Source organism: Etheostoma spectabile, unplaced genomic scaffold (genome assembly GCF_008692095.1).
Source record: "Etheostoma spectabile isolate EspeVRDwgs_2016 unplaced genomic scaffold, UIUC_Espe_1.0 scaffold00002721, whole genome shotgun sequence".
Classification (NCBI taxonomy): domain Eukaryota; kingdom Metazoa; phylum Chordata; class Actinopteri; order Perciformes; family Percidae; genus Etheostoma; species Etheostoma spectabile.
This window is the reverse complement of record NW_022602943.1, coordinates 1,009-10,284: the sequence shown is the minus strand read 5'-3', so window position 1 is coordinate 10,284 and position 9,276 is coordinate 1,009. Positions and strand designations below refer to the sequence as shown.

The window sequence follows — 9,276 nt, the reverse complement described above, 5'->3', positions numbered from 1 at the left end:
TACAGTGGAATGAGTCATTAACAAATGGCGACTCCACTCCTTTCTATCACTCTATTCTCACTCATAAAACTGAAGTTAGGGGGAGCTGACTCGATGAGAACAGCCGCGCTGTTATTATGGTCTAACCAGGTTTCAGTTAAAAACATAAAATCTAGATTGTGCTTAGTAATAAATCATTGATTAAAAATGATTTTCCTGCCAAAGACCTGACGTTTAGTAAGGCTAGTGTTAGTGTGTTTTCATTTTTTGGGACAGGCTGTAGCTGACAAGGAATGGATGCTAAATTTGCTAAGTTTGCAGTTAAGTGCTTATTCACCATCTTTTCCTATTACCTATCACAACAGAAATTGAGGAAGAATTGAATCCACAGGGCCCGGGCTGTCTTGAAAAGAGTCTTAGTATCACTAGTCCTGCAGCCAAGGCCCGGCACATATCAGATAGTGCTTGCCAGATTTTGCACACAAGCGTCCTTATCAGTTCTGGGGGGGAGAGTTTTTGACCTCTGGTAGTGGTGCTTGGCGTTTTACTTTGCGGGGTTGAGCCATGGGGGTAGGAAGGGGTGCTAATTGATGGGGGAAATAAGGGAAAGGGTGTGGAGACATCAGTAGAGACAGCGATGAATCCTCGAAGGTTCGGGGTTGGGAAGGTTTGAGGGTGCTGGACGGGTGAAGAGGGGAGTGGAGGTTAGTTCGTTTTCTCTGCTCTATGGTCTCCATGGTCAAATCTTTGCACAGGCCGGGGGCTGTGCTGGATCACTGCCGCACTTTGTTGTGTCTTCCTTTTGTTTTGGACCTTGGCAGAGGAGCAGATGTGTAGGCGCAGAAGTAAAGCAGATTAGAGGTGAACAGCTTTACTCCTGGCTTGTTAAGGGAAGTCTATCTGCTTTAAAAAGATGTCTGCGCTCCCAGAAAATGTTTAAATTGTCAATGAAATTCAGAGAGTGGACGTACATTCAGTGAAAGCCATTTGTTAGTCCAACAGTCGGCTGAATCTCTCAGTTTCCCTCCTCTTATGACGACGGTATAGGACCACTGAATAAACACATTTGCGCTTAGGGGGGGGACTGTGTCAAGCAGTTCCCTAAAGTCCAGTTTCAGCAATTCAGACTGTGCTTTACAACACATTTGACCTATATGCAGAATAATGTTCTCACAGTGGGGTGCTGCTGCCAATATCTGGGATTTTTTGGGTCAAGTCAGACACCATGTCTGGGGAAAACATAGTATTTGGTGTTTTACTGTTTTTTAAATCTTTTACAGCAGAGTCACCCACAATCAGGGTTTGAGGCCCAGTTGTTAGCTTTTTACTTTTTGAATTGCTCTCAGTCCTTACCTCGGTGGTGGTGATGAGACGCAGTCCCGGTCATCAGATGATGTCCAGCGTCTTGCAGCAGAGGAGCAAATCTGTTATCCCGTTGCACACAAGGTGGTTGGGGGGGCATTTGTGCTTATTTTCCTTTTGCAGCTGTCCAGTCTGTGTCCTACTAGTACAGGGGTTGAAGAGGGCTCTGCCCCAGATGATAATGCAGGCCAGCGGTCATATCACAAACCTCAGGGCGCTGTGCCGGCCCGTTAGGGTACTCCATTTCCCAGGAAAATGATTACTCTTAGGCTTCGCACCAGACGAGTTCCAGGGAGACGCCACTTGTTGATTTATTACCAGTTCCACCCTCCTGTTTCTTTGTAGTCTTGTTGGTGCTAAATTAGCCGTGTGTTAGCATACTTCTGTCCCAGTGTATGGGTCCATGGTAAAGTGGTGTCATTTCCACAAGATCGTTAACTTCCACGTTCACTTCTAGAAGGTGAACCTTGGTTCCAGAAGTGCAATCTTCTGAAGGAGTTGTAGTAGTCTTCTACGGAGAAAGGGGCATCTTGTGCTAATTAGCTTTAGCTACAATCACTGTAGAACAGGCTTGAGCTATTGGTAGGCCACGCTCACGCAGAAAAATTTTAAATATGGCAATAGCCTACTATGTCTACAAAAAAATGTATAGTCCAGTGTTTTTGAAGTGTCCAAGAGCCGCTGCTCATAGTTTCTCAGAGGAAAAGCACGATTATCAGCAAAAATATCAGCAAAAATATGCAAGCAGAAGCAGGAGCAAGCAGCAAAGCGTCTGCACTGTAAGAAGCAGGAAGCAGAGAGTTGCAGTTGAACATGGCATCACAGAACGTGTAGTGGGACCATGGCGACAGCTGCTACCCTGATTTCGGAGCCTCTCTGATCCAAGGGAACATGCTGGGGAAAAAAAGAACATAAGGACTCCGGGGAATGACTCCCCAGAGCTAGGTTAGTAACAAGCATTTCTGGGACATGGATGCACATAAATGAAAAGATGGAAAGATAGAGGAAGATAGATAGAAGATTATTTTTTCTTTGTTCCACAAGAAAAAAAATGATAATAATCAACACAAGCCAAGGAAAAGCAGCCCTTATTAACCTTTACAGCAGTGGTTGCCAACCGAGGGTTAGGACCCCTACAGCATGTCACAAGACCTTTTTTTCTTCTAAATTATTGAGTCATTTATATGACCTGCATTATTTCTATTCACTTTGGGGAAAAGCTGTTAAGAATTTTTTCTTTTCTAGAAATATGTGTATGGAATCCTTGAATCTTCACTTCCATGTCAAAAATACCTGCTGCTGACATCATACAGTTAGCACTGTATATTATTAACTGATTGGTTGGAGGCAGGCAGGTGGAGGGATAATTTCACAGAGGGGTACAGACAAAGAAGTTACTTTTTTAAGATTAAGGGCAAAAATAAATAGTATAGTGGTGTGTTGTGTTGTGTGTGTGTGTGTGTGTGTGTGTGTGTGGTGTGTGTGGGTGTGTGTGCTGTGTGTTTGTTTGCAAGGTGAAGGGTTTTGGTGCAGGTGGTAGAGGCTGAAGAAAACTTAAAAGAAAGCTGGAAAAGGACAGAAGAAAAACCGGAATGACTTTAAGACCCAGAAGAAAACGGAGTGATGAATGTTTTCATCCTCCTCAAAGCGCCATCTGAAAGGCCCGTTTGCTCAGGGTTTCCCTCTGCCCTTCTCTTCACCCTGTTACCATTCAGCAGTTCTCCCTGGGTGTGGGGTACCAAGAAGGGTCTGCTTTCACCTCAACCCCTCACACAGAGAAAGAAAGTGAGTTGTGTGTGCATTTGGGGTGCAGAGGAATTCAGATCCTTTCTGCTGTGACAAGGTCCGCCAGAGTTCATGCTGCAGTGCCTGGCCAAAGACAAAAACACACACACACACACACACACACACACACCACACACACCAACACACACCCACACACACCACACCACCCACACACACACACACCACACACACACCACTAAAAATGGAAGTCAGGGATCAGTCATCTGATGGGCAGGTGGGGGAGAGTGAAGGATATCTGATTGACTGAGGACGGGGACTAGGGACCAGGAAAAGATCTTATTGTGGTTTGTCCAAACTGTATTTGATTCAAATGACTTGTCCAATGTTTAGTTAGGCTCTCGAGGATGAATACAGCAAAGCGCAGACACTTTTATGAGCTCTGTGACAACAGGGAGACATGACCGCAGAAGTTATCTCTGCCTCTGTGTGGCTGTGTCTGTGTGTGCTAATTCACAGCATGTGCTTGTTTCACCTCTACAACTTGAGATAGTTAGGCTGGGACATTTATGGCCCAGCTGCCGGGGCCTCATGCTACATGATCAGAAAGACCACTGACATACACACATGCCTGCTGACCAGACCTCAAAGGTCTACCGCCTTGCCTTTGGCTGCTGCCTTTAATCACTTCAGCAGATCACTATACAGAAACATATTGTTCACACACTCTCTCTCTCTTCCTGGTGTGTATAAAATTTCCAGGAGGCATTTTTAACCTTGTCCATCCCCGCTTTTAGTTCTCCCCACCCGCCCCTCTCCATGTATGTCTGGGCACCAGAGCTCAAATGTACATGCGACCCCACCGCCACATTCATGTACACGTCCTGGGAAAATGTACACGTGGCTGCCTCGCATTTGTGTCATGCCTGTCAGACTTGTGAAGCTCCGTTGGTACTGCACAAGAGAGGGAATACAGTGGAATCACAGGCAGGGTGGTCATCAACACTTACGAGGCAGACACTGAAGGAAAGTGCAAGAAAAAGGTGAGAGGAGCAGCAGCTGATATGTGTGGGCAGAGAACGGATCCACATCACAGATGCACAAATTCACATGCTTCATATTTGGTTTGTGAGAAAAACTTCACACCACTAAACAATAAAGAGGTCAATGAGTAAACCCTCTTTCCACTTCTGTAACAACATATTTCCCTTCTGTAATCAACAGACACAGGCAATTAGCAAAAAGTCTGCTTTATGACAAGCTATTCATTATAAGTATGCATCTAGTCATACATCAAAGTGGTCATAGAAAGAAACAGACTTCACCTCGATGGGTGAAAGACAAAGAGCGGCAGAGAACTGGCAAGTAACTGTACAGAAAGATGGAGAACATGAGAAACGACAACCTAGAATTAAAACTTCTACAAAAAATACAATATATGGGGAAATGCAAAGACCCACAGCAATGCAACAACGCAGGGAACTAGAACGATCCTCTGGGTGCTGATAATCCTCCAAATCTCTCACTGTATTCTAAAATTGCACATTCGTGGACAGTCATTTGCCCATTTATGCAGATGCTTAGGTGAGCACAACCAATGACCAATCAAACACGGATTTGCTCAATAATTATTATCAGAACAAAGTATATAGCGGTCAAGAAATCACCACGCACGCACACCAACACATCCTTTGCTGCTGTGAGGGGGGGGGGGAGAGAGTGGGTAGGTGACTGGGAAAAGAAACAGAGGGGCTTGTGTTTACACTGGCAGGGTGAGCAGCTTGTGAAGCCCCCTGAAAATGACCAGCTCAATCTAATGGGAGAGAAAGCCCACCATGACGGACAGGGCCTGCTCGCCTTTGAGGTTTTTCACAATCAACTCAATCCGTTTCCCAGCGGCTTCACTCCCCAGGGCGGCCACACCAAACAAAAAAATAAGAGAGATTAAAAGGAAAACGGTTGCCATAGCAGATCATGGCAGGAGAGCGTTTGCCAAGGGTGAAAGAGTACGTGCGACACACAAAAGCTGGACACTTAATGGAGTTGTCCTCTGGCGTTCTGTAGACTGTAATTTCAGCCGTAATGGAGGGGCAGGAACGCCAAGTAGTCCCAAAAGTGTAATTTATGAGACTGTCCTCATTGACAGTGTTCAGTACTTAATCCCCAGAGGGGACCTGAATCTACCAATAATTGCCGTACATTCCTTCCATGTTGTGCTGTGATGTATCCAACAGTGTTCCAAGCCATTTTCATCTATCTAATTGCATTCAAAAGGAAAATAGCAAGCATTACAGGGCCCCAGTGGTCTCAGAGGGACCAACAAATACAGAACTGATCTTCTTTAAGATGTGCGTACATTTTCAAAAGGGGGAGTTTTCATCATAAAGCTGACACTACCATTGCTTTCACAACAACCATCTGTATTCTGAGAAAAGAATTGATTTCTTGTACTGGCATTGGATCTCCCTCAACAGGCCAAGGACTCTATGATTCACATAATTGCATTAGATGGCTTTAGTCCTTTTCACAGCAGCTTTACGGTATAGATGTGTTCACATAGTGGGATATGTCAAAGCAGAGTCCAGCTGGAGGGGAAAAAAGGTTCAGGGAGGGCAGAAGAGAAATAACGAGTGAATGGATTGATGGACCAACACAAGGCCATCCATCCATCACTGCCAAAGAAGGGGAGAGAGACACACACACAGCTACTAAATTGCTTGTAATTATATCTGTGCTCCTCACACTTCTTCCTCCACCTTTCCGTTTCACAAGGCATCTTCGTTGAGATCAGTAAGCTTAAAGATGATTTCCAACCAACTACTTCTTTCTCCCAGCACAGAAATCAGCAGCTTTTCATCCTGTGTGAGTGCAGTTATTACATTACAATGAATACCCTCATCAAGAAACATAGTTGAACATTTCACAAAAAGCCCTTGACTGCCATCCAGTGGAGGCGAGAGAGACAGATCCTGGCAGGTATTGAAACGTGTCAGTATTTACTAAAAGGCCCTGACAGACAGGAAGCAGTAGAATACACAGCTATTTTTTATCAAAAGTGTTTTTATTGAAGGGAATTTGGATCCAATAAATCATTTAAAAAAACATTGTGTTTTAAGGTTTCTGAAGAAAACAGCTCAGATGGGTCTTTTAGTTTAAACAATTCACCATGACAAACATGTGATAGTGATTGGACATTTTCAGTGTGACAACAAAAAGAAAATCAACACAAAACTATTTATATTTAATATAAGGAGGTATAGAACTACTACAGTCACACAATACTATTCTTTTTGTTGTTCAAGCTAAATCATGTATATCTAGAATTCTTATAAGGTTTGGTGAAATTAAGGTTACACCTATGTGTCCTTATCCATGCCAGTTGTTATGTGGCACTTGTGGTGAACGTGTAAGTTCTCCACAATTGATGAAGATAACAGCTCTGTGTATGACACCATTCTAATTTTAACATAGCATTCTTAATTAAACCCTCCAACTTGAGTGAGGTAAGAACAACCAGGGGGTTGATTTTGGCAATAATGTGTTGTAATTGGGTTCTAAAACTGTAGAGTAATGCAGTTTTAGAAACCCAATACTTGCTTGTGACCTTAGAAAAATCCCCACCAGAGGACACCGCTGATATTTACTATAGGTTTTATTTTATTTAAACAGGAACCAAACAAAAGTTAACATTAACCTAGTATAAGAACAAGGAGATGCATGTACGGGTTGTAGCACGAGTGCTATTTTCAGCCGTTAGCCCTACAGTAAAATGCAGCCATGCATGATTGAACACTTGGGGGCAACATGATTTTTGTTTTCTTCATAACAGGGTACAAAATGTGCCCACATATGAGAGTGGTTGTACAGCCTACATTAACGCTCTCAACACACACTGTTAAAGAACTACTGGTATGACTGAAAACTGCATTGAGGTTGTTGTTTAAGTTTCCTTAGCCTCCTAAGAAGCTTTGGATCTGGTGTTAAATACAGGCTTCAGTGTCAGATTATTTCAGTCCCGTCCCCTGCTTATGGTTCCAGCATGTACACTGAATCCATATTACACACAGTCTCAGTCCACTGAACACTTTCCGGCAGCCCACCACCACAGGGGCACAGTCATCCAAGTCTGCATCAAGTCCCAGCGAAACTTCTTAGTCAGGTGAGCTTTGAACTTCTCTGCTCTCTTTCGCAGTGTGCGTCTATACCGGGCCCACTGGGGAAAAACTGGAAAAAGTCCTGTAAGATAAAAACTCAATGTAATTATTTGTAAATGTGAACATCCTTGATAATATATAATAATAATTTAGGCAAAGCCTTGACATTCTATTTCTAAAAGATATGTGTGTTCATATTTTCCATATTATTTTCCACCTCCTGGGAATCCTAACAGGTTATGACATCCTGGCGGAGAAAAGATTACTTTTCTGGTCAATGTGAGAAAATTATGACAGGAAGGACCTTGACACTTCTTGATAAATAAATAACCCTGATCTTTGAAATATAGGACTGGACTTGTCTAATATGTCTCTAATTCAGAAGTTAAATGCATTCACTATCTACAGCCAATTATAATCTAAGTCAACTAATTAGGTATTTCTTTTTCCTTATGTGAGATGGGTAGTAAACATTTGGTAGGACATGTAAACCACTTCCACTTCTGGATCCTTCCACTAGATATGCTGTTGAGATCACAAGAATCTCAAAAGAATTGTTGTCTATGCATCTTGATAAAGCTTCTGACTGACACTACATGTTTTTTTTCTTTTGGGTATGTACTTTGCAATCATGTTTATCCCAGCTATTATGGGATTCTGGGCATCTACCTGCAGTGTGGAAGTGAGGAAGTTGCTCTGAGACACAATGTCGACAAAGAAGTCAGGTGGGATTTCTCCGAGCTGGTGGGAAAGCACGGCGATGAGCCCCAGATACAGGTCCTTACGTTTCGCATTGTCTCCTCGGATCGGCACAGGAGAGCGAGAGACGCTTCCAGTGCTCAAAGCCCTCGTACACATTTCCAATCAGGAAACACACAAAGGCAAACTGCAGCTCACCTGAGGGGAGAGATGAATGTGGTTAGTTTTTATGTAAAAAAAAAAAAAATGGAATTGTGTGCTATTTTGACGACCTAATATTGTGTACTTAACACATACCTAGCAGGTTAAGAGGCTGCAGCTCATGGTTCTTCTCCAGCACAGTCTCTAGGGATAGCTCAGATCCAGGCTGCAAGGGTGATCTCGGCCGGTGTTAGCCCCAGCAGGGTATTTCTTCTCTGGGATAACAGAGAAGCGCAACTCCGTCCCCTCCCTCTGCTTCATCCTGGGGAGCCTGTTGAGTCCCTTTCCATGCTCTGACAGGCTGTGTCATCCTCGGCTGCTCTGCCCTGTCTTTGGTGTGTCTGAGCTGAAGCTCAGGATGACGTCACTAAAGGCACATATTCGACCTGAAAGAGGCCTGTAAGTTATTGGCAGCTCCTCACCAGACGGTCAGGAGGGACACCCATTTCCTCATCACCTCGTACGGATAGGGCCAGGTGAGGATCCCGTCTTGCAGGTGGCCCTGATCCGGTTCACCTCCTCTTCGTTTTGGGAGGCTGAGAAGTCCAGATCTTCCTCTTGGGATCCCAGTTGGCCAACAGATGTCTTTGGGTTTGAGAGTGAGGAAGAGGCCGTCTTTGGACCAATTTCTCCTCCACAGCTCGGCGAGTTAACGGAGCTGTAGTGGAGGAAGTTGCCAGGCCTGGGGGGATCATCTTCACACCCTGAAGCGGGGACCAACCGGCCAACTATTGCAGTCAATCCCCAGCTCCGTACCTTGAGGAACACCCAGCAACACCAGGGTAGCTCCCTCTTCAAACAGCTCTCAGAGAACATCTGGATCCATGTCTACACTGTTGCTGTTGGCCATGTCTGCTCCGCCAGGAGCTACTCGACGTACAGTACGTTTACGGTTACTCAACCAAACCAGGCCACACAGAGCTATACTTCGCTTTTCAGCTGTTAAGGGTAAGTTTTTTCATGTTTAGAACATTCCGTAAAATTTCGTCAAAATGTCTGGCTAAGTCCGACAGTTAACACAAAAAATGTGTTATTAATAGATGGAGTTTGTCTGTCTCTAAAAAATGTAAGCGGACAATCTAACGGAAATACTTTTAAATCAAGTTTTAACGTACTTGTATAAAGGGTTAGTATTGAA

At 44.0% G+C, this 9,276-nt stretch overlaps 1 pseudogene; it reads right to left on the bottom strand.

The window, feature by feature from the left end:
• Positions 1-5,636: 5,636 nt before the first annotated feature.
• Positions 5,637-9,039, bottom strand: LOC116676145 (protein AAR2 homolog; annotated as a pseudogene).
• Between the last annotated feature and the right edge of the window lie 237 nt (positions 9,040-9,276).